A 27,708-nucleotide genomic window follows, 5' to 3' on the forward strand; every position below is an offset into this window, starting at 1 on the left:
TTGAATGAGAAAATTTAAATCAGATTTCCTTGTTTCAATATTCACCTTAACATTTTCTAGGAATTGAATTTTTGTCAATAGAACCACTTCATTCATGTTTGTAATCGTTCTTTTAATATCATTGTGGGATTTTGATTTGATAAATGGATTTTCCAAAGTAAGCTGCACATTAGACATTTCGATAGGTCAAAATTTTGAATCTATTAACTAGATTCATCAGCACAACAAAAGAGTCAAGGAGAATAAGGAAGGAAGAAAATCTATAAATGCAAGGAATCTAATGAGAAAATTTAAATCATATTTCTTTCTTTCAATATCCACCCTAATATTTTCCAAGAACCATTTTTTTGTCTATAGAACCCATTTTTATAGGATGTTCTTGTGAAAAGTGTAAGTCAAAAGGTGTAATGGTGGTTTCAAACCCACGGTTTAGGAAGCCCATGGTATTTGGAAAATATGAAATAGAGAAGAAAATTAAATATTTAATTGTTGAATTGACATGACTTTTTTAATTAACATAACTTTTAATGAATGGTTATGATAATGTATAAAAGGAGAAAGCATTGGAAAAAAAATGTGTAAGAAAAAATACAATTGATGGAGTGAATGAGTTATCTTGGAATTTCTATTATAAAATTTTCTAAGTTACTTGAAATGTTCAAATTATTAGAATGTTGAAGACAAATCAAGGAGAATATATGGTTAAAATATTATGTCTTGGTTCACTATAATTTTGGAGATATGTGTAATGGAAGTTAGGGTTTGTGATTGGCCATGAAATTTGCTTCAAACAAGTCATCTCAATATTTTTGCTAACAACATATTTTCTGGGATGTTTTAGACCAAAAAACTTTGAGCAAAAGGAGATATCTTTGGGTACATGTGATAAAAAATTTAGATATTACTTCCTTATACTTTCTGAGATGCCCTATGTAATTTAGGTTTCTAAATGCACCTAAAATTAGTTTCAAGAAATTCGTTTGGGAGTTTCCCTATAACTTGATTTCTAATATTTTTCATATTGTGAACTTTTTAGAGATAAGTGGAGACATATAGCAGTAAGCGAACTAAAAAAATTTAGACTTTGTTTCACTATACTCTTGGAAATGTATACAATGGAAGTTACGGGTTTTGAATGGTCCCAAAAGAAGTTTCAAAAAGATTAGTTTCACATTTTCATTAAAACTTGTTCTCTAGGTTGTTTGATATTATGAAATTTTAAAATATACGTGGAGACATTTTAGTACCTTAGATAATAATTTCAAACTTTTGTTGAATATACTTTTGGAGATATGAACTGTGGAAGTCAGGTTTTTTGAATTCTCCAACATCAACTTCAATTTTGTAGCTTGGAAATTTTGTTGTAAACTTATTTTTTGGGACCTTTGAGTCTATGAAATTTTTAGAGATTTGAGGAAACATGCAACAATATTTGAGGAAAATTTAAGACTTTAGTTTTCTATAATTCCATATATTTTCCTTGTGGAATTGATGTTTTTTGAATGGTTTTGAAATCATTTTCCAACATTTTAGCTTGGAATTTTTTTATAAGTTCTCTTTTAGGGATTTTCAGAGATACATAAGTACCGTAGGTAAACATTTTGGAATTAGATCTGCAAAATTGGATAGATAACATGTTTTACAATTTCATTCTTGGGAAGAGGTAAAAATAATGAAGCTTTGAGAGAGTTACCATAAATTTGATTTTAGAGATTCAAATGTTCTTCAAGCCTAATGAAGGCATAAGTAGTGAGAAATCATAGTGAAGGTAGAAGAAACAAGCAAACCTTGTAAAGGAAGAAATAACAAAAATGTGCAGTGAAGGTAATGTCAATGTTATCATCTTTTGAAAAAATTATATGCGCTAAAGAAGACTTGTAATTGAGGGTTCTTGTTGACATAAATGATTGGTGCCTCCAGTAGATTTATGTATAAAAATGTTTGTAAGAGTAAGTTGGTACCTATTAGCATTTGTACCAATGAGGATTGGTCCCTCTTGCAGTTTTTTCCTAACAATATTTATAAAAATTGATTGGCGCCTACAACAAATTACAAAAATAAATTTTTGATCTAGGTGGCTGAAGAAAGGCTCATAAATCCAAGGTGGATTTATAAAATCTCAAAAATAAAATTCCTTGGATGTCCTCGAAACAATGACCATATCGAAGGGCTCATCACAAGCTTTCCAATAGTGCAAACAACACCTCAATCCAAGTATGTGTGCAAAAGTTATGTTCAGTCAAAATTTTGGTCAAACTTGGAAAAAGTCAAAGTCAACCCAGGGTGCCACATGGAATCCATAGTCTAACATGTGGAAAAAAGGTTAGCAGGACTGGTGGCACCCACAAAGCTAATGTGGCAGCCTAGTCAACAAATTAGGTGAACCCACAAGTAGGTGACATGGAAACACCATGAGTCCGCACATGGCAAGTGCGTGACAAAAGTGGTATATAATGTGGACAAATGGAAGCTTGCCACATCACCCAATCACATGGTGCGACATGGCACCTAAAATTAGGCCCATGTGGCCTTGGTATTGTTAGGATATTCCGACACATAGGAAATAGTTAAGTACAACTTGGTCTAGTATAGAGTTAGGTATAGAGTTAGGTAAAGTGTGTTTCTTTACCATTGTACATTTTGTAACTTACAATCCGACAGTCACGATATGTAGTGATCCGACAGTTCATTCTCTCCTCGGTATTACCGACACTTGATCCATGGCTTGACACCCGATTGGTCCATGATTTCTATTTAAAGCGCATGGAAGGTCATTTGTAGGGTAATCCGTGCATGAGAGAAACACATGTAAATTTTCATTCATTTATTAAGAAATTGCCTGAAGTGGCCGCGTTGGCTCAGGCCGTGGACTCTTTCCCTCTTTGAGGGTTTTAACCACGTCAAAAATATTGGTGTATTGATCTGTGATCTGGTTGTGAGCGGTGTCCTTTGGTGTTCTTTCTGAGGAACTTACCCTGTAAATTCCTACAGGTATGGTGCAACCTCCATCTTTGTCTTTTCTCATGGTTTTGGGATTCGTTACAATATGGACATACGGTTTATATACATTATATAGTTTGAAAACTATATTAAAACCAAAAATGGGATTTAAAACCATATTGAAGAAAAAATAGGAGTCCATGTGTTTTGAACCCAAAACCTCCCCAATGACAAGTAACTTAATATGACTATGCCAATCATTGTGCCGACCACACACTTTGTCTTAGTCACGATCACACTTTGTTATAAAGTGTGATTCAGATGGTTCAAAGGGAACTGTGGAGAATAAGTGAGAGATGAGGGCATAGGTAGGACAATGAAGACATAAATATCAAGAATATTCTAGGAATATTACTAGAGCACATGTTAGGGAATATTCCAAAGAATATTCTTTAATCTTTGAGGAATCTTAGAGATTCCCTATGGGCATAATTTTGATTGAGTTAGAAAGGGGTCAAGTTTACAGTCATATTTCATTGAATTTTCACCAGGAATTCAACCATGCAGTCCATTTCTTCAACAGATGTGTGAAGTTTTAGACCATCCCCGAAAGCGGAGGTATAACATGCATCGATGCCATGTCTTCTTTTGATTTTGCTGAGCTGATTATTTGATGTTGAGATTATTATTTTCCATTTTGTTGGAGGCTCCTTGTATGCCACTTCATGCGATAGTTTGATATTTTTTCAAGTTGAAGGAGAGCTTAAATGAGTGATACTTCTTATAGGAGAATGTCTCATGGAGAGACACACCACTCTTGTTAAGCGAGTTCTTCCTTGTATTGACAAAGAACACATCATGTCTTCATCATCATCTTGCAGTAATTAATGAAGCAAGCTCACCACTCCTGACACCGGTCTCAGAGACGCAACCCACACTGGGTGAACTCCGTTATCAACTTTTTTATGTCTTTTCTTCACATGGTTATCACTTATTTCTACTTCTTTTACATCTATGTACCTTATGGTTACATGCCCTTTTAAAATATATTTTGTTTGCATATTTGAAGTGAAAATATCGTGATCAAGTTTGGTATCAGAGTGGTCTTCCTTTTTATGTGAATTCCAAATATGAATGATAACCATAGATTTAAAAATTAATAAAAAAGAAAATGGAGGATTGTAGAGAACTCTACGAGGCCTTTTACAAGATGGAAATCATGGTAGTAATAATCCATGAAGATTATGAGGAAAAAATAGGAAAAGAGGAACATGAGAAAGAGAGAGCAAGGGATGATGCTCCATCTGCATATTCAGGTGAAAATTTTTCTTCTTCATCTTCTTCCTGTCACTCAAATGAAGAAATCAACTAGAGTCTTCAAACAAAGAATTTTGAATTGAGGATATTTCTACAAGAAGCATAAGTAGAGATTGCGCTTCAATTACAAGCCACAAAAGAGGCCTTAGAAAGGTTGAAATGCAATGAGGGCTTAGACAAGCCATGATCATATACTTCAAAGGTAAACAATGTTGATAGTTTTTTAGTTTCATTTTCACATGATGATGATGATTTGGGTGCTTTTGAAAAGCACACTATAGGCATTGGTTCAATATTAATGAAGAAGATGGGATATGAAGACAAGGGCCTAGGAGCTAATGGGCAAGGCATTGTGAATCCCATCCAAGTGGTATAATTACCAAGGTGTGTAGGATTGGGCTATGCCAGGAAGGAAAATACAAGATAGTCTTCAAGTGACAAGTGCGAGACATTGAAGTATACTGAGAGTACATCACCGTCCTCTAATTATCGTGGTTGCAGTTCATTTCCAAATTGAAGTGAGCATTCCAAAGAGAGATCCAAAGAAAGGTATAAAAAGTATCAGTATTCTAAAGTCCATTTTGATTACAGCAAAATTGGTAATACTGAAAGAAACTTATGGCATAGAAAACCATGTATCTTTTGTGTCTTGTATAAGAATGTGGTTTCCAAGTGCTAAAAGAAAATGGCAGCAAGGAAAAAGAAAAGACATATAAACCCTCCTCCACATCAGCATAAGAATAAGGTCAAATAGGTCTAGAGGAAGAAGAATTTCTACAACCATTGTAACAATCATGAACTTTAGAGAGCTACATGTTGGGAGATTCATCCAAAGCAATGTCTCAAGAAGGACAAAGCACCTATGAAGGATCCAACCGGTAAAGTTATTCAACAAGTGAATCAACTCCAGAATGATGACCCATTCACTTTAATGAGTGAGAGATGGTTTTATTAGTTATAGTAGCTTGTTGCGGCCACATTTTGTAAATCACATGTTGCGACATGAATGTAAAAGTGATGAAGTGTTTTCCATCACTTATGAATTAAACATGATAATGTTTTTGGCCTTGATTTTTATACCTGGGGTATTGGTTACTATTATGATTTTGATGTAAACTTGACCAAAGAGTGCGTTATAAAATCTTGGAAAGTATGGGGTTTTCTTGGATCATGGTAGATCATGAAATTAAACATGTATTTTGCAACATTCTACTATAGGTTTGCAGAGAGTAGATGTGTCAATCCATCACTTATGGATATAAAGAGAAAAGGTGAATGAGAGTGATGTGTGGCATGTTAGGGCACTTATTGTGCAGATAAAGGAGTATAGTAGATTACAGATTGTGTTCACTCTTTTGGAAGACCAAAATCTCCTCAGTGGGTAGGAATGATCTAGGTGGCTCCAAAAAGGCTCGAAAATAAAAGGTGGCTTTGGAAAAGCTCAAAAATCAAATTCCTTAGATTGCAGTGAAACCCAAATCAGACTAAAGAGCTCGTCACAAGATTTCGACGACACAAACAAAACGAAATCTGAGTACGTATGCAAACGTTATGGCTAGTCAAAGTTTTGGTCAAAATAGGAAAAAGTCAAATTCAAAGTCAATCCATGGTTCCACGTGGCAATCCTTAGGCTGATATATGGAAGAAAAGTAAGTAGGATTGGTGGGACCCATCAAGTTGATCTGGTAGCCCAATCAGCAAAATAGGTGGACCCACAAGTAGGTGATGTGGCAACACTATGAGTCGACACATGGAAAGTAAGTGACATAAGTGGCATATGATGTGGGCCAATGAGAGCCTACCACATGGCCTAATCACATTGTGCCACATGGCATATAAAATTATGCCCAAGTGGCCTTGGTATGGTGAAACCTCCATTTTTGTCTATTTCTCATGGTTTTGGGAGTCATTACAACTTGGACATATGTTTCCATATATTATATAGTTTGAAAACTATATTAAAACCAGAAAGGGGATCTAAAAACATATTAAAGAAAAACTAGCAGTCCATGGGTTTTGAACGCAAAAAATCCCCAAAAACAAGTAACTGAAAATGACTATGCCAACCATTATGTCAACCACACACTTTTTCTTATTAACCCTCACACTTTGTTATAAAATTCCATTCAAATGGTTTAGAGGGAACCATGGAGAATACATGAGAGATGAGGGAACATGTAGGCTAATGAAGAGACCAATCTCATGAAGATTCTAGGAATATTGTTAGAGCCTAGGTTATGTAATATTCCAAATAATATTTTCTATGAGGAATCTTATAGATTTTGTGGGGGAAGAATTTTGACCGAGTCAGGAAGGGGTCAAATTTACAATGAGATTTCACGAAATTTCAACAAGAATTCAACCATGTAGTTTGTTTCTTTAGCAAAGGTGTGCATTTTCAAGCCATCCCCGAAAGTGGAGGTATAGGATGCATTAATTCCATGTCTTCTTTTGATTTTTCTAAGCTGATGATTTGATGTTGAGATCCTTGTTTTCCATTTTTTTGGAGGATCTCTGTCTGCCACTTCATATGAGAATTTGATATTTTTTCATGTTGAAGGAGAGCTTATATTAGTGGGACTTCTTATAGGATAATGTCTCATGGAGAAACACACCACTCTAGTTAAGGGAGTTCCTCCTTGTATTGACAAAGAACACATCATGTATTCATCATCAACTTGCAACAATTAATGAAGCAACCTCCCCACTCCTAACACCGGCCCTGGAAATGTAGCCCACACTAGGTGAATTCCATTAGCAACTTGTTTGTGTATTTTCTTCTCATGTTTATCATTTATTTATGTGTCTTTTTATGTGTATGCATATTATGGTTACATGCCATTTTAAAAGAAATTTTGTATGCATCTTCCAAGTGAAAACATTCAGACCAATTTTGTGGTTTTCTCCTAGAAAAACTTCTATATAAATCTTGGGTTCCATGTTTTAAAGCTGATAGATCTCATATCTGAATGTTTCCGTATGGTTCATGAAGGTTTAAAAAAATAAAAACGTATGTCGATGTTGCATTAAAATTTTCAGTATCGACAACAAGTTTCATACTTTACTTTATAATTTAATAGCTCTCTTTCTATCCTGTTGGTCCTTTTGTGGTCTCTGGTTTTATCATCCTATAGTTTTGTGATTCTCCCCTCCCCTTGTAAAATTTTGGATTTTCCTAAACTCTACAAGGTTTTCTAGTCTTCGAATATTACAATGTTTTTGAAGCTAGGAAAGATGACGTAATCTCCACCTCAAATTTGAATTCTACTCTTTTAGGAAGTTTCTTTTTTCATTGTTTAGGTGCTCAACTCTCTTATCTTTCCTAGAGGTTGAATCTATGCTCTTTCGTTCTATTCTCTCCCCTCCCTTTATGGCTAGACATAGAATATATGTCCAACATAGAGGTGGAAGAATGATTAGAGATACTCCCTCTATGAGTTAAGATGCCCATCCTCCATCCTCATCATTACTCTAGGTTTAGGATGTAGCTTGACAAACCATGTCTTATTATGTGGAATTCATTCTAGAGGTAGTTTAATGCATTATTGTAGAGGCTAAAGAGGAACTTCATTAGGACTGTAGGTTCATGTTTGATCATCATGTAGAAAGGAAAATAAGGAAATCAATCTCGAAAATTGGTACTTTAACTCGGTCTTCTCAAAATTTTTATATGTTGGTATTCAAATTTTATTGGCACATTGAAACTCTTATAGGAAGAGTTACTATTAAGTAGTCAGACACGCAATGGGAGACTTTGGTATGCATTGTAGAAATGATGGAGAAAATCGAAAAGTTAAACATAAAAGCGTTTGTCTTAACCAGGAAGTTGAGAAATAATTTTTATCCCCTCTAAAAATGAAAATGACTCTGCCCCACTAATCTAGGTGGACTCTCCCACAACATGACATTATAAGGAAAGCTATATTTTTTGTCAAAATTGTGAGAAGTGGTGTGGTTTTGATTTTCTTTGTTAATATATGGGAATGCCTTTATATTAGTTATAATTTTAGTTTAATAACAAAATGATTTCTTTTGTGATAATAATGTAAAACTTTTAAACCTTTACTACTAGTCTGATTTTGCAAGTGGTAGAAAAATAACATGTATAAACAATCTTGTATTTCTTGTTTCCGAAATTCATTAGCTAACCTTACAAAAAACAAAAAAAAAATCTTAGATTATACTTCATTAATTTTGCAAATTCGAATAGTAGGGATCCCTCCAATCCAAAATGAAATATAGATTAGATTTTCTAGGCGATCTCTCTAAACCTATGAGAAGTAGTGAATTTTGATTTTTTTATAAACTTTAGACTTCCTTTAGAATTTTTTGTACTTTGGATGTCTTGTTTTTTTGACATTTTAAACATTTTCATTTTATCTTTTGAATATATATATATATATATATATATATATATATATATATATATATATATATATATATGTGTGTGTCAACATTCCATGGTTAACAACATTGTTTAAAAACTTTGTCACTTTATAAAGATCTTTTTATAAACTCATTTAAACACTTTAAACATATTATTTAAGAAATACAGAAATACATAAATTATTTATATAATACGATAATTTTTTTTTATTTTTTTTTTTTAAGCTTATTTGTTTTTAGTAATTGTATTCAAAATATAAATACATAAATTTTAGTTAAGTTATAAGTTAGGAAATCCAATACAAATTGTACATTTCACTTTTCCATTATTGATATATTATTTAATGGCACGAAATATACTCTTTTCACTAGAATCAGGTAAAATAATTTCAAGAAAGAATGTGTTTTTTTGTTATTTAAAATGTATTTTTGAATGGATAAATGAATTCAACATATTGAAAACCCCCTTGGGGCACTTTGATTCTACATATTAAACTACTCAAACTCAATTTTTCAAATTTCTACCGGATTTTGGTTAAAATTAACCAGAAAAAATGTTGTGAAAAAAGTCATTTCATCTATAAGTTAGAATACCCCTTATTTAACTATCACTATTTGATATTAAGATAATATTTACCAAAATTAGGCCGAAGAATTCGAAAATTTGGAAGTCAAGTCAAAATTCTATTCAGTATGCATTTGGAGGAAAATTGTTAATTTTTTTTCAAATATGTATTTTGGAGAGCAAGTCATTCTCCATATTCCTCGCCTCATTTTTGTGCAACATCTGGTGATTCGAAAACATACATTCTTAAAAGAATAGTCCTCCAAGGATAGGGGCTGGAATAAAAAAAAATCCTTCATCCTCATGTAGATGACGAGTCATTTATTGCAGAGAACAATTGATGAGTTTCGAACCTCAAACCCATTAAATCCAAAACAATGTCCATGCTTCTTCAAATTCAAATAATAAGATTGAAACTGGAAAAATATAGGTTAATTCACATGGTTATTTTAGTAAAAAAAATAAATTGAAAAAATGTAAATATACCAATATTGGATATTATTGCATATGTTAATTCTTGGTTACTTAAACTTTTTATTTAAAATATCATCGTCAGTTTTATGAAAGGATTTTCTGCACGTTATTTTATAAATTCAAGTGGTCAGTTCTCAAATATTTTTGGTCAATTTAATTTTTTTTTAATATATTTTCTATAAAATATTATTTAGCGTTGAGTATCATAAATGATATGTATTTGTAATAAGATTGGCGAGAATCCATTTTTTGCAATATGTTACTTCTTGGTTACTTAAACTTTTTATTTAAAATATCATCGTCAGTTTTATGAAAGGATTTTCTGCACGTTATTTTATAAATTCAAGTGGTCAGTTCTCAAATATTTTTGGTCAATTTAATTTTTTTTTAATATATTTTCTATAAAATATTATTTAGCGTTGAGTATCATAAATGATATGTATTTGTAATAAGATTGGCGAGAATCCATTTTTTTGTCTTTTAAAATTTACTTGGGAAAAAAGATTTCATGGTTTTATGTTCTTTAGATAATCTTAAAAATATTGAGACCAATTCTAACCAAATGACTCCTTATATATTCATTTGTTACATAATTATTAGGAAATTACCTCATAATGTATTATGCGGAAACAACCTTATTAACTACTATCTATTTTTTGACCAAAAACTATAGGGATTTGGAACCTCTCATTCCATCTAGTCACATGAGGAGGAGTTCTTTCTATTAATCTTGATATCTAATTTTATTTGTAGCTTCTATAACATCACTGAAAACAATTTTAGAGTATTTCAAGCTTTGAATATCAAAACTGTTAATTTCCATAGTTAAAAATTTTGAAAATTTATGTTTTTTGTTATAGTGATAAGATGTATACTTTTGAATTTTTTTTGTATTGAATTTTATATAGTCGATGTTTTTTCATACAATACAAAACAAAACGGGGTTTTAAGAAAATATTTGAGACAATATTTGGGTAAATTGTCTTAAGTTGAGACGAACCTTTTTTTGTGTATTGTATTAAAGGAAGTGTCTCAAATTATTGTCTTAAAGAACTGTCTCTATAAAGAAAATATATAACACAAGAATTATTGTCTCTTAGTAGAAAATTGCATTTGTGGACCTCTAGAAATACAATAATTGGGACTCAAGACATCATGTCTTTATAGAGACAATATGTCTTTAATCCTAGATATTTTCTCTCTAGAGACAATAAAAAATCATATCAAAGAGAATAGCTCATCACTTTTGTCTTCAAAATAAAATAGTGAATCTAGAAAAATATCTCGCCATTGATATAAATAAATATAAAAATTATTTAATTTAGAATAAACTACAATATCATTTATTAATTCATGTGAGGGCATAGTGGAATGAAACCACCAACCTCCTACTTATAAGGCAATTTCTCTTCCATTGAGATAACACCCTTTAAACAATTATCCGAAGAGTTATGGCAGTCCTTCATATTGCATATATACACAATGAATTAAAAAAAAATCTCCACACATAAGGGCATAATCCTTGCAAAATCAATAATAATACAACCCCTATAATTACCCTGTTAAAAAATAAATCAATGGAGTTAACTCAATGTGACACCCTTGTAGCATGACCTGCACAACATGATCATATTTCATCGTTGAGTATTTTTGTTCCAAATTGTAGTGAAGACCATGTTAAGTCACAAAATATCAGTACAAAAAGTCAATAACAAATTTAGTCCTTTTATAGTAAATTGTACAACAAAACTCTCTTGTAAAATTTGATTAAATATATCGAAACATTAGCCTTTGCCGTTGTTGGAATAGTAACCTAAGAAGCTAGCCCATAATACTGCATCATGTCTTATCTGAACTTTAAATATGTTTAAAAATATTGATGAAGTCTTTTCTTTCCTCAATTTCTACTTCAGTAAGCTCAAATTTCATAACCAATCACATCACTCTCTATTCGCTGAAAGATGAAATAATAGTACAATTATCTCAAAACTTGTATGTTATAACCAAACTGGGGAAGCAACCTGTCTCTTTTATTGAGGAAGAGAAGAGAAGGATTACATTAAAACTATCCATGCAAATGATGTGCCCCACTTAACAAGTTCAAAACCTAACCATAATATAGTCTAAGATTCCTTCTTAAGAATACCCCTACTCTGCTAGATATTTTATGGTTTTTGTTTGTTTTAGTTCACTGTAATGGTTTCATGAACATTTTTAAGAAAAGGTCCTAAAGATGATTCTTTAACATTTTATAAGAAGAAATAACACCAACAATGCTAAGTACACTTCATAGGAATAAATAGAAACAATTGACATTTAATTTGCATTGAAAACAAAGGCATACATTCCACTAGAAATACATACTTTTGCAATAACAAGAGGGATGAAGTAGAAAACACCAATGAATAGTTCTAGGTGAATATAATAATATCATAATTGCACCAATAGTAAAAATAACCCTCTCCCAGTGTCAATATATGAATATATGTTTAGTCATAGAAAAAAAAAGGTAAATAAGTCACACATCCAACAAGTATTAAGAGTTTCATGGCTCTTCAAGAATAGGTTATAATATTTACTAGAGTTATGTATGCTACCTTTAGATGCCATCACTAGTACAAAATGGCTAATTAGTTACTAAAACGACTAAAATTTGCATATAAATGACTATTTTTCAGTCAGTGACCAGTAGTAGCTAATTTACAGTATCTTATAACGCGACCAACTTTTAGTCGTTTTTAGCTTAGTCATTAATTGATTGTCTCAATTTTATCATCTAACAGTATATTTAGTCATTAATTTAGTTATTGATTTAGTCATTAATTGCCACAATTAATGGCCAAATATACAACAAAATATATTACTATATGATCATCTAAGAAAACCAATTAGTAACCAAAGAAATATGACCAAAATGTTGGTCGTGCTATAAGACACTGTAAATTAGCTACTAATAGTCATATATATGCAAATTTTACTCGTCGTTTGAAACCAATTAATGACCAAAGAAATATGACTAAATTTTTGTCATGTTATAAGATACTGTAGATTAGCTACTAATACTCTTATATATGCAAAATTTAGTTGTCATTTGTAATGAAAAAATAATCATTTGCAGTAGTCATTTATATTTTTCTGGTAGTTTCATATTCATTATATAATCAACTAATTTAGTAGTTTATATTCATTTCATTTATTTTCATTAGTAATCATTATAAACGACTAATTTAGTCATATATTCATTTTATCTGTGTTCATCATTAATCAATATAAACTACTAATTTAGTAGTTTTAGATTGATTTTATGTGTTTATTATTAATCAACATAGATTAATTAGTATGATTTTGTGACTAAATTAAAAAAACATCATACAATGTGAATTGGTTCACCTAATATGAAAATTCAAGATTACATATGTTAATTAAAATACTAAACAATATCAAGTGCAACTATAAATAATTTCAACCACAGAAATTATACTATATGAAATGTCGAGTATTACAATATGAGTTTCCAACTTAACATTGGCTGGACTACAATTTACACATGAAATGTTGTTTCATCACTATGAAACATTGTCATTGTGATGTCAAGTCATTGCAGGTAAATTCACCAGTTATGAAGACTTGAACATTAGTTTCTATGTGTGTGTCTTATGCGGGATATTAGCTTTAAGGGTGCCACTAGACTGGTTCTCTTCTCTCTCTTTTTACATTTGTCACCCCAGTGTTAGTGTTCTCCTCTTTCTTCAAATCCTACTGCTTACCATCAATTTAGGGTTCCTTTTATGAAAACAAAAGAACCTAGAATGTAGAGTGTAAGACATGAAAGACGATGAATAGTAGAATATAAATGAAAGTAGACTATAAGGGATTTATATTACATATATGTCAACATCAACAATGTTAAAGCCATTCTTCCCCATAAGAGGAAGAAACTCGAACAAGTTTTCTTCAGTTGAGCGATATTGGCCACTATGTGGCCAGATGACCTGTATAAACAAATCAAAGTCACCATAGAAAAGAACACCTTACTAATTTAGTATTCAACCTTCAGGGAATGATTAGGCACAATCATGCCAACTAAGTTACATGTTAAAAAGTTCAAGCTATAAATAACTTATTAAAAAAAATAATCCGAGGTGTGATGTATAATCCTTGTCATTTTATTCGCAAAAACAATTTGTTGTCTAATGCATGAAATTGGTCAAGTATATAAACAACATGTTCTCAAATAACAACATGAAAGAAAACTTTTCTAATAATCATGAAAATCTTTCAATACAAAACAGTTAAAAGGATTTCAATTAATATCGTGTAATATTAATTTCATCTTCAAGCTTTGGTTGTTATCTAAATAGACATAATACCAAGTACTTTCAATCTCATAGTTAAAATACAAAGAAAAATCGAAATAAACATTCAAAATACAATCAAACAATAAAGAGAGAATATCATGGAATGGACATTGCAATTATAAAAAAATTGTTTACATGTCCATCGATATCTTATCACGCATTCCTAAAACATTTGCTTGCCCAAAATAACCATGAGGTGAAAGAATCACAACATTAAAAACCATAGGAATACTTACTAGAAACATTTCCAAAGTCGATGGTTGAAGTGCTTGAAGGATCTCCAACAAAAAATGAATCATATCCAAGCCACGATCTCTATATTGTCTCCCCGTCCTTTTTCCAATGACATTTCATGTAACCTTCCCACGCCAGAGTCAAGTAACAATCAAATGAAGTAATTGACATTTGTTTTTACCTTTTATATGTATAAAATTTGAATATAATATGTTTTGGTAACATACTAATTCGTATTTAAGGCCTTCCTATCATGAGAATGTATCAATCAAGTAGAACATCAGAAACATTGACCTCAATGAAGTCCTCTAATAATTTCTATAGTGTCAATATTTGTCTTGCTGTGATATTTTGGATAGAAAAAAGAACATATCTGCAAATGAAAAAGCCATATATTACTTATGTTCAAACTATGTATGTCCTGTATTCTTAGGTAACCTTTAATATGTCCCTCTACCTTTACCAAAACGGATTGTAGCTTGGTTAAACTATTTATCATTTAATTCAACATCAATTTCTACAAGATAAATGTCACACATTATTCTTTCCCATTTCTCAACATGCTAGGTATGATAAATTGAAAGTCACATAAAAGCAAAAGAAAACCATTTTCTAACCAAAACAAATAAACAAATAATGCCTCTAATAAAACTTCACACCTCAGAAATTACTCTACCACATGCTCAGACTAAAGGTGATATTCTTTGAATCATCTTTAGGTCATATTTAATGGGATATTCATATTTTTACCATGATTTCAATTTGGTGCTAAAAGAAATATATAAATCCAGGTTATTATTAGTGAACTTCAAGTATAATTCAAAATAATAATGTCATTATAAGGTATGGAGAGAGAAAAATCTTCATAACTAGGATTCTCTATTTTAGTTTGGTTTGGGTTGAGTTGGTACTTGAATATATAGTTTTCTCTAAAGAAGTGAAATAGAAAGATTAGAATCAAAATAACCCTGTGAAGTTTTAATTAATTCATATTATATATCTCTAAACCAACCAGGTCATCCTTCTCTACTATTTTATAGAGATTTATTGGCATATAATAATAATGAATTAACTGTCAAACACAATTATGAAATATATTGACCAAGGAAATAAAAACGACATGGCTTTGGTAATTCTGTGATCGAAGGAAATCCAACAATGGTTGTGTTCTTTCTTTATCATGAAATAGTATTGAAGACAAATGTTGGTTCAAAAATTCAACTCCGTTACCAATAAGAGATGGTCATGTTGGGTAAGGAAAGGATGAATTGAAGGGATCAAGATCTAGCTCCAATACATAGTTATCCTTGTCACTACAAAATACAAAGTTGTCATCATTTGCTTATCCAGGTAAAAAGAAAAGTGAGTTTGTATTTGTGCACTTGTGATAGTATATGAAAAAGAGAGCACTAGTGGAAATCAAAGTGTGTTGTCCCATCATTCAACCTAAAAGAAAAATTATATATTCAGTTGTTGACTACAGTAGAAATCAAATGTAAAGCCCACTCAACTTGATCTTTACATGACATATTCATAATGAACTAGTACAGTAGAAGCATGCTAACTCATAAACAAGAGATGACAAAAAAGAATAATGGAACATTATTTCCTGCCACATAATTGGCATGAATAAAATTTCCACAGAATTCATCCAAAAAATGAGAAGAACTTATGGAAAAAGAACATATCATTAGTGTTTTGTACCCTCTTTAACACATGTAGTCTAGGGAAGTAGAGGACGCCAAATGTAGCAAGATTCTAATTGTGTGGGATATAAAAACAGAAATGTGGAAAAACACGCCTACTAATTCACTAAATCTCACTCTAAATAATAGAACATGTTGAGGATAGTAATGATGAAAATAGATTATGTATTAAGATCAAGCCCCTTATTGGTCATGAATTAGCAAGGTGGTTGGTAATTTTAACTCATAAAAACAAATATCATAATTAGTGTAATGACTGTATCAATCTTTTTGTGAATTTTTTTACATTTATGTTATGGCATCCTTGCAGGAGATAGTGATGAAATTTCTCTAGGTTTGGTCAGACAGGTTTCTCCTTTCATATGCTTATGTGAACGGACAAAGAGCTACCTTTCTTCAGTTTGGAAATTCAGGTGTCCCTCCCTTTTATTCAATATGTGGAGATGCCCCACGATTGAAGGACCTTGATAGTTCTGAATCCAATATTACAGAGATAAAATATGGATCTGGTCCAAATCAAGATGTTGCCATGGTGATTGGAGAGGGAGAAGCAACTCGAGAATTGTTTTGTATTCCTCTTGTGGATCTTGAAAGATAGTGTAGGAAAAGTGGTTTATCTATTTGTTGTGGTAGGGAGGCAATGTTTTTCCGATTGCTTAGCTTAGAAGAAGAAGAGAAGCATAAGAACCAAGATCAAGACGAGGATTTTAGGTATGGGTATAACTTTGCAATGAGAGGGAAGCATGCAAGAGAAATGGATGCTTATATACAATTGGGAGGGGGAAGGTGGAGCACAGGTGAAGAAAGAAAATCCATACTTTATGATGATAAGGATTATATATCATTATCATCACCTCGCAAAAGTGTTCAGGAAGAATCATCTTTACGGTCACAGGTTATGGAACGTGAATCAGTGGATGCCTCCTGCAATGGAACTTTACCAAAAATGTTGGTTTCCTAATGGTAGTGTCACGTGATGTGCCCCCAAAAGTTCAAAATATTCTAGGTAATATCAAGGAAAATTTCTTTCTTTGCTCCTTAAATCATATTTTTCCCCATCCACGTTTTGATAGACCAATTATCAAGATCATAGAATGATATTTTCTTTAATGAAGGAGTCCAAGGGCTAACAATTTAAGGATATGATCATTTTTTTTTAAATGGACAGTCTTGTCTGACTTGCAAGGACTTGGGTGTCAAACTTGCTGCTAAACCAATTTTATTCACATGTTAAAATTTTGAGTATGACTTGCGGTTGAGTTTGAATGAGAGGATTTTTCTTAATACTGTTTAGTCAAGGAAAAAACCAAATTCAGAGGCCATTGAAATTATGATTCATTAAGCATAGTAACAGAGTTGGTAAGCTTAATAGGGCTCATCCTTGTCATGATGTGTTACATTCAAATGGCACGAATTCATGAATTTCAAAAGGTTAAGATATGATATAAATCTTGGGGAATTTTGACCAAATAAATAACCCAAACTTGACACTTGAGATATGATATAAATCTTAGGAAATTTTAACCAAATACATAACCCGAACCTTAAACCTAGCAGTGTGAAATCCATTGTTTGAAGTGTGGCTACTTAAGGCAAATTTCTTAAATACTTTTAAAAATTAACATACAAATAATTTATAAAAGCATGGAATTTCATTGTCAATCAAATGTCAAACTGGATAACAATTAAAGTGATAACCCGCAATGACAATCCAAAATCAACAAGACATATTGGACACATGTTCAAAATTCATTGGGAAGTTCCTAGTCCTATAGGTTGTTAATCTAAAGAAACCGAAGATGTTACCTTACCTTGGAAACATAGAATGTTAATGATATAAATGACAAAAAGATAAATAATTAAAACTTACTATTAGAACCAACACAAACAACGAATGATAAACAAAATGAGAATGGGGCAAAATGTTGCATACCCACTCCATGAGACTGTCATCCACTTCCATACTGATGTTTCCCAAGACTAATCATGTCATTCCACTGGTGTCCACATCCTCATATCCACAGTAGAATTCATCCTCGTATGCACATACTTCCTGCATTGGTCATACCCTTCCATAAATAAAAAGCAAAAGAAAATGAAGCCTAAAAGCCTTTTTACTATTCAACGGTTTCAAGATTTTGAAGCGTGTATTTAAACAGAAGATTCTCATACCAATATCCTTGTTTGCTTTGAAACTTTATTCAAATACATCACTTCCTACGAAAACTTTACATACTGTGGATTGTCATAATTCAAGTCATCAATCAAATGAAGTTCTATCACCTCTAGAGTAGGGGTGCTCTGAAAAAAGCAACCTAATACATTGATTTCCCTATAATGAAATTTAGTTATGTCTACATAAACCTGTATATACGGAGATGAGAGAGTGGGTATCTGAGACGTTAAGGTATGGGATATTCTGAAAGTTTCTGCATTGCATTTCAAAACTAGAATAAGCCAACTCTACACTCATTTACGAGGTAAAAGACATAGATATTCATTATGAACATCATGGAAGAAAAACATGGAAGAATTTTATGCTCTTTTCACATCTTATAGTAGGTTAACTTTTTTAATTTATGTAGTGTATATTTTCATTAAGGAATAGATATGAAACAAAGTCGTTACTTAGTTTTGTTTAATATCTATTGGATATATTGAATCTGCAAATAGGACATAATAATGAACCAAAACATAATAGTCAACCTAAGCTACATCAATATACACTTTGTATAATTTGTTTTTTATGCTATACCTGACAACTAAGTAGCAAATGAAAACATTCTTAAACATTGAAACACATTGTTCATTGCACATGTAAAAGAAAAGAAAAAATCATGTTTTTACCAAGACAAAGTTGTCACCCATTAACAAACATTGGAGATTAGGAAGCCACTCGAACAACAAATTGAGAAGACACATATTCCTTTAAGAAAAGGCACAACACATATGATCAGCGCCTTTAATGATTTAAATCTCCACTTCATCTTAATCAATATGTCCACAAAGATATTGTATTCATTATTAGGATATGAGTCGATTTCTAGTACAATCAAATTACTTCCATGTTGCATATTGAGTCTCAAGATAGAGCATGAAATCTCTTGAAATAGTATCCCATTCACTCTGAAATAGTTTATCATGTATGCCCCTACATACATATACAAGAAAACCTGCGTTTACAGTGGTTTATATTTTATCCACGTACAACCTGCATTTACACTAGTTTCATTGTAAAGCGTTGAAAGTAATACTAAAATCTAGACTTACATTGTTGTAGTTTGAAGCAATGCGATTGAAGTGGTTTTGTCCATATCTAGCTGTTATTTCATGCAAACTCAATGATTCCTCTACTGACGACCACAAATGGAGTGAGTGCAAATAAGGTCGAATACTAACGATCAAATATTATTTATGCTTTGGCTAGTCGAGTGGGGTGTCCGATCAAATTGGATGAGCATACATATAAACTTGAAAAGGGATCCTATGCAAGTGCTTTTAAATGATAACCCTTGGAAGCTTCAACATAGTACTCAATATCATCATACAAAGAACCACCCAAAAGCAGGCCATCTGATCTTGTCGAAGTTTGAAGAACCAAGTCACCCTTTTTCAGAAGACCATTGCTACTGTCATTTTGAGAAATTATTTTAATGTCAACACCTGGGATTGTTGGCAGCACTAAACCTGAATGTAATTTCCTAGGCACCCCACAAAAGAAGGAATATCAGGTTGGCACCCATCAGTTTTAACAACAACGTGCCAACTTCTTGGATAAAACAAGACCTTTTCAAAACTATTTTTCTCACTAGCATTCCTTTTATCTCTCAGAACAAAGACCATTTCATCTTCAATATTGGCCCAGTGAGTGTACTTATATACAACAATGTTGCTTGGTCCATTAGCACTTGAAACAAGTTTGACATTATTGATCATATCTATAAATGCACCCTCCTTTTTCCATATGTCTATAATAATACTTCGAGACAACTCATTTGCTTTGGGATAAGAACTTGAATCAACATGTATTTCACCACTCAGTAGATATTTTTCACTAGTTAAATATATAGGCTTATGGCTCAATACATTGAATTCTAATAAAGACATTCCATAGAAAATGCACGAGTTCAAGAAATGAAGCATGTGCACACGAGAAGCTTCTAAGAAGATTTGCTACCATCCTTTCTCAATCAACAAGTTCATTGGTTCTTTATTTGGTTGTACGATGTAAGAAGCCACAGGATGAGTAGACATAATACGGAACCAATAGCCTTTTTGGATAAACATTATCTCTGAATGATCATAAACACCAACATTGACATCAATAACCTTTCTCTCCCAACACCATTCATCATCCCAATCTAACAAATCAGATGAAGGTCCATGTTTTACCTCTAGATGCAATGCACCAGGTAGGACTTTCTCAAATATGAAGTCACTGCTCTCATTTGTTAAACTTAAAGAGTTAAGCTTCTTTGTACCTACAGTTCAACAACCAGAGAAGTAAGTGATATAGAAATCGTGGAGTCACATACTTCCTTGCATATCACCGATCCACGGATATCAACAAGGGCCTTTATAAATTCAATGCCAAACATTGGTCTAGTCACTGTCACATCAATATGCGATGGTGAGAATTGAAGACCAGAATCACCTTCTGTTGTTGTGGTCAGTGGGGATATTCGATATTAACATGGTTGAACCTTGAAGCAGAAGTTTCCCATATCATCAATCCTCTTTAGTTGAGGCTTAACATTGTCTGGCTCATGTGTGAAGCCAACTTGGTGCTTGCCATAATAGCCATTTGTCACTAATTTTAGGGAACCACAAATATTATAATGTGTTTCTTCTATCTTTGGGATTGAAGCCATGGTTGGCACACCCATGAAATTCTCCAAACTTCTAAACTCGAAGTGATCGTTCTCAGCCTTGATTGTCTAGCACGTTGATGTTGCATGATTAAGTTTGTAATATCCCTAGACATTTGCTGTAGCTCTTTCTCATCCATCAACTAATATCTTAACACTTACAAAACAGACTCCTTCAGAAGTCACCACAAGTCCTCCAATTGAGAAACCTGTGACCTGATATGGCTAAGATATATTAACATGACTGTGCTCAACAAGAACCTCTATAGATGGAAGTGAAACATCAAATATTGTATTCTCACCTTTGTAGAAAGGAAACAACCTTTATTTTCCACATGGACTAAAATTAAAAGAAAATTTCCCATATGCATCAGATATTGCATGACAAAGGGCTTAATTTGGCCAAGGAGCTTCTTTGAGGGCACTTCACCTCATGGACATCATCTGAATAAAGGTATACATGAACACCTAAAATAGGGTTACCCTGAGAAACAAATAAGCCATCCATATCATAACATGAGACATAAAAGATGTCATTACTACCAGATTTCCAAAGCCCAACTCAATCTCTCGAGAGCCTCTTTGGACAATTGTTAAGAGAACATGAGAATCACGTATTTGAAATAGAATATTATAGAATATATACTCTATAAACCTCAATCATTATACCCCATTCATAGCACCATCCTAGCTAGGATTGACATTAGGTATGACCTTGTATATTCTTCATCTGTTTAACAATTGGCTCACAGAGCCCGCTCTTTCCACTTCTTCACGTTTGATTTCATGGAGAGCTACTATGTCCTCTGGACACTCATCCTTAGGGAATCCCCAAACTTATTTTGTGTATCAAACGAAGGAAAAGAGATAAAAATATCATGGCCTTTCCTTTTTGAAACAAATGTAGTGGGATTTGATATGATGTGATATTTGTATACTACTCGAGGATTGATGAAGTTTATGTATTCATGACGGGAAGCAGCCAACGTATATTTCCTTGGAGTAATATTTGTAAATGCATAACTGCCTCCCTTTGACGTAAACACATCATTAATAAGATCATTACTAGTGGAAATGAGTTCAATGTTCACATTGGCACAAACTCCATTTATATCTAGAAAACTTTCTTCTCCAACCACTCCCATCACTCTCCCAAAAATAGTGAACCCAGTGAAGTGAAAATTGATGTCTTGATGTCCATTGCAACCATTGCGATCCATTGATACATATTCACCCATTTAAGATATATTCACCAAGTTAGGGAATATGAACATTTCCGATGTAATTTTTCCACTCGATAATCTTAACATCAAATCCGAAATTGTCTCGTTCATCTTCACATCAAATTTGAAATTGTCTCGTTCCTCTTTAGAGAGCTCTTGAAACATTTTTTTAGAATTGTATCAAATCTACACAAATATATTTAAAAAATTATTAATGTATGATGCTTGATTACCAATGAAAATGTTTAAAACAATACAACACAAATAAATTTGTATTTCATCTCCATTGCACATAATTCACCTTCCTTCATAGAATGCATATGACTCGTAGATCTCTTCCAGGTGCTTCAATTGATGTAACATATATTTTGTAGATGACCTTGATAACCCCGCTATCTGTAATATGACTATCACTTTGAAATGATTCATTTTATGTAATTTTTTTTTTATAATTATAGTAAATCAATAATTATTTAGATTAAATAACGAATCTACTCCTTGAACAAAGATTATATGCAAAGTAAAAGTAAAATTTACATGAGTAAATTTTTAATTTTTCAAATTCCACTTATGTTCATCAAAATTTAGAGTAAGAAACACATAGTATCATTACAACTTACGTTGTTTGGTGAACTAACCATTATGTCCAAAGCCTGCCCATAATTCTCCATAGTATTAACACAAGTCAATTTCTTCAACAATTTTACTGGGTTTCCTTTGCGATCAATGTGGGGATTACATTTGAAATGTTCAAATATTATTTTTAAAAATTCTTGAATTGTTATGGGATGTACCACCGAAGAAGCAACCTGATAAACCTTTTAAGCCGTGCTTTCCTATGTGTTTGGCCATGGCTGCTAAATTTGCATTCACTACCATGTCTGGCATATCTGCAATTTGAATTCAACCAAAAAGAATAACATATTTAAGAGAAAAAGGATAATGGTTTTTTGGGTCGAAGTTTTGAAGACATATATGGAAGATCTGATCTCCCAAGAGAAATAAATAATGTAGAGAAGCTTTAAAAAAATCAAATAAATATGATTTAAATAATTAAAAAATGTCAAATCTAAGTTTCGAACCATCCACTATCATATTCCAGATATAGATGAAAAACGCTATCTAATAAAAAAAAATTATTATGGAAATACGCCAAAAAAATCTAAAATTAATTATGAAATGATTTTTTACACTTTGTTAAGAGTTACTCACCTGATCTAGAACAATATCTCGATTGGCCAAGAAACAATATAGTTAACCTTTTCCATAGTGTGTAACTATTGGATCAATCATTCTACAAGTTGAATATTTGATTTAGCTCAACAACAATGTTAGAGTAGTCGAGCACCGGATCTAAAGGTTTCCTCAACTTTTTCAAAGATTGACTTTTGAAGAAACCTCGACATCCATTGATCCTTCGGTAGCAGTTCAAATTGCCAGACATGTAACCAACATCTGAAGTACCCACCATGTCTCCATTACGAGGAACTTTGAACCTAAAAACCTATTAATTTTTTTCCAGGTTTTAGCAGTGCAACTGCATTTTTCTTTCTCTAGTTGCCAACTTGTTGTCACTAGTTTTGCATCTTTCTTTCTCTAGTTCCCAACTAGTTGTCACTAGTTCAATGCCCATAGAATCTGAAATCACTATGATGGTTGAGATGTCGGTTTTCAGGGGCACCAAACACATGGATCCACTAAAAATCCAGCCGCACGATCTGGATCCGTTTTATCTTCCCAGAAATTTGGATAGGTGTTATCCTAGTAGAAACAATGCGAGATGTAAAACAATGCCTTTACATTGCCAATTTTCAAGGCAAGATGATCTATAACCCCTACGGTTTAGGGAAAAATCACGGGGAAAATCACCCAATCCCCAAATTTACGACAGTTTAAATTATTAAATTATTAAATTATTTGTAATTCAAAGTTTAAATAAAATAATTACAAATTTCTTTACTCTCTTTGAAAATAGAAAGCAAATTTCCATTCAAATAGTATTATTTTAACTTTCAATCAATTGAAATTTATTTTATTTTAATTAATATAAAATTGTTTTTGGTTATTTATATGTATTTTTCAAAGTTATTTCTAATTTCATATTAAAAATAAAACAATTATTGTGCCCATGGTGTAGATCTCGCATAAAAACTTAAACATTTAAACTTAAATGTAAATGTAAACATGTAAACTTAAATGTAAGTGTAAATATAAATGTAATATTTAACATTTAACATTGTTAATCTAATGCCCACCCTATTTAAAAGTCAATCTAATTATTATTATGTATAAACACAACATAAATTTAAAATATAAAGAGGTTACAAATAGTTTAAAAAAACACCTATGGTAAATCAATAAAAATATAAATAAATGAGAAGTATGGTAAATAAATAAGACTTTTTTTTTGTATTTACTCCAAAGGTATGGTCAATAATTTTTTTTTAAATAAACTAGAGGTATGGTAAATAAATAAAAGTTTTTTTTTATCTTTACTCCATTAACCTCTTTATATTTATGAAAACTCAAAAACTAGGTTTTATTTAGGTGGATCCTCCGAGACACATAATTATTAATACCATGGGCCAATTACCATATTTATAAAAGAGGTATGATAAATAAATAAATATAAAAGAGGTATAAAGATATATGGTAAATAAATAAAAAACACATCAAATAAGATTAGAAATCAACATATAATTATATACCAAGCCTATGGGCCAAATACCATTGTAAATAAAAGAAATATGATAAATAAATATAAATAAACAAGAGGTATGGTAAATAAATAAAACCTATTTTTATATTTGCTCCATAAACCTCTTTACACTTACTAACACTCAAAAAATAGGTTTTATTTAGGTGAAGCCTATGGGGAAAATACGATGGACCAAATTATTATTAATACCATGTAAAAAATACTATTAACCATAATATTAATATTAAAATATTATTATCATTATTATTATTAAATCTAATATTCATATTAATATATCATAATATTGATATTATTAAATATAATAACTTTGTTTAATCCAATATTAAATTTGTTATCTTATAATATATAATAATATATCATGATATATATTAACTCTATATATATGGGTGGTAAGAACAAAGACAAAAAGTTAAAGAGGTAGAGAGATAGGGGGAGTGACAAGGGAGAGATGGAGATACACTAAAGGAGAGGGGAGAGGAGGAATAAAAAGAGAGAGAGTTAGAGAAGGGTAAAAGAGGGAGAGGGAGACACAAAGATGGAGGGGGAAGAGAGAGGAGAGTGGGAGGGAGATAGTGAGAGGATTGGAGGGCAGAGAAAGAGAGAGAGAGAGAGAGAGAGAGAGAGAGAGAGACGGGGGAAGAGAGATAAACTTTGGAGACAAAGGGCGAGAGAGGAAGGATGAAAGAGAGGAGGAGAGATGGAGGGGGCATAGAGGGAGGAAAGAAGAAAGAAATAGAGAGTGAGAAGTCGAGAGAGAGAGTGGGACTGATAAGGGAGAGATGGAGAGAAAGAGTGTATGTTTAGGGGTGAGATAAAGTGATAAATAAAGAGAGATAGAGAGAAGGGGGGAGAGAAGGAGACAAAGGAGAGAGGGAGGGATATAGTAACATAGGTAGAGATATATATATATAAAGAGAGAGATATGGGGGAAGATATAGGATTGGAGGGAAAATGGAAAGAGAGAGAGAGAGAGAGAGAGAGAGGGTAGAGAGAGATGAAGAGAGTGAGAGAGTGAGAGAGAGGAAGAATGAGATATAATACTTGAGAGAGAGAAGGAGAGTGATGGGGTAAGAGAGAGAGAGAGAGAGAGAGAGAGAGAGAGAGAGAGAGAGAGAGATGGGGGAAGAGAGAGGGGGGTAGGAGAGAAAGGGAGAAAGAGGAAGTATGAGAGAGAATTTGAGACAGAGGAGGAGAGAGGGAGGGAGAGAGGAGGAGAGAGGGATTGAGAGAGGAGATGGAGTTGGAGGGGGAGAGAGGGAGGGAAGAAGAAATACATAGAGAGTGAGAAGTGGAGAGATAGAGGGAATAACAAAGGAGAGATGGACAGAGAGTGCGTATGTTTGGGGTTGAGATAAAGACAAAGAAGGAGAGATGGAGGGAATGGGGGAGAGAAGGAGAGAGCGAGGGATATAGTAATAGAGTTGGAGGCTGAAGAGTAAGAGAGAGATAGAGATAGAGAGTATGTTAGAGAGTGGAGTGAGGGAGGGAAAGAGAGATGGAGTTGGAGGGGGAGAGGGAGAGAGGTAAGAAGAAAGAAATATAGAGAGAAAGGTGGAGAGAGAGAGAGAGAGGGAGTGATAAAGAAGATGGAGAGAGAGGGAGAGAGGAAAGAAGTATGGAAGAGATATAGAAGCGGGGGAGAGAGAGAGAGAGAGAGAGAGAGAGAGAGAGAGAGAGAGAGAGAGAGGGAGAGGGAGAGAGGGAGAGAGAGAGAGAGAGAGGAGGAGGATGGAGGGATAAGTAGATAGATTGAAGAAATAGAGTGTATTTTTTCACGGTGATATAGAGAGGAAAATGGAGATAGAAAAATAGATAGAAAGTGAAGAGAAGGAAGAAGAGAGAGATGGAGAGAGGGAGGGAGGGACAAATATATTGATAGATATGAAGTGAAATAGCATGTGTGTTTGGGGGGTTGAGATAGAGTGGAAAATAAGGAGATATGGAGGGAGATATAGATATATATTTGGGGCAGGGGGGGGGGTGAGGAGAGGGAAGAATATTTCTTGCACTAGATAAATTTGATTTTAGTGTAGATGTTGATTTCTAAAGATATTTTATTGCTTTCACTAGATGCATTAATTTCAATGTAGATGATTTATAATCCTATTTGATTGCTTGCACTAAATGAATTTATTTCAATGTAGATGGTGACTTCTATTCCTATTTGATTGCTTGCACTAGATGCATTGATTTCAATGTAGATGTTGATTTCTAATAATGTTCAATTGCTTGCACTAGATGTACTGATTTCAATGTAGATGGTGATTTATAATCTTATTTGATTGCTTGTACTAAATGCATTGATTTCATTGTAGATGGTGATTTTTAATCCTATTTGATTGCTTGCACTAGATGCATTGATTTCAGTGTAGATGTTGCTTTATAATCCTATTTGCTTACTTGCACTAGGTGCATTAATTTTAGTGTAGATGTTGGTTTATAATCCAATTTTCTTACGTGCACTAGATGAATTGATTTGAGTGTAAATGTTGATTTCTAATATTATTTGATTTCTTTCATTAGATGTAGTGATTTTAGTGTAAATGTTGTTTTCTAATCTTATTTAATTGCTTGCATTAGATTCATTAATTTCAATGTAAATGTTGATTTCTGTTTTGATGTAATTGGATGTATGATGGTACATTAATTTTAAAGTGATTGGATTAACATTGTGCATTGATTTCAGTGTAAGCACAAAAAATTATTGACAATGTACATTGATTTTTGTGTTATAGTAATTCAACCTATTAATATTGGAGAGAAGGAGAGACAAGGAATGATGTTTACTACAATAGATTGAGGTAAATATTTAAATGGTTTATGGTTTAACCTATCCTTTTCATATAATTGATATGAAAATATGACAATCAATATGAAAATATGACAAAATTAAAAAGGGTGACAATAAGAATAAAAGA

This window comes from Pinus tabuliformis, chromosome 9 (assembly GCF_031772625.1).
Source record: "Pinus tabuliformis cultivar Carrire ecotype Pingquan chromosome 9, CPIR1, whole genome shotgun sequence".
In the NCBI taxonomy this organism is placed as follows: domain Eukaryota; kingdom Viridiplantae; phylum Streptophyta; class Pinopsida; order Pinales; family Pinaceae; genus Pinus; species Pinus tabuliformis.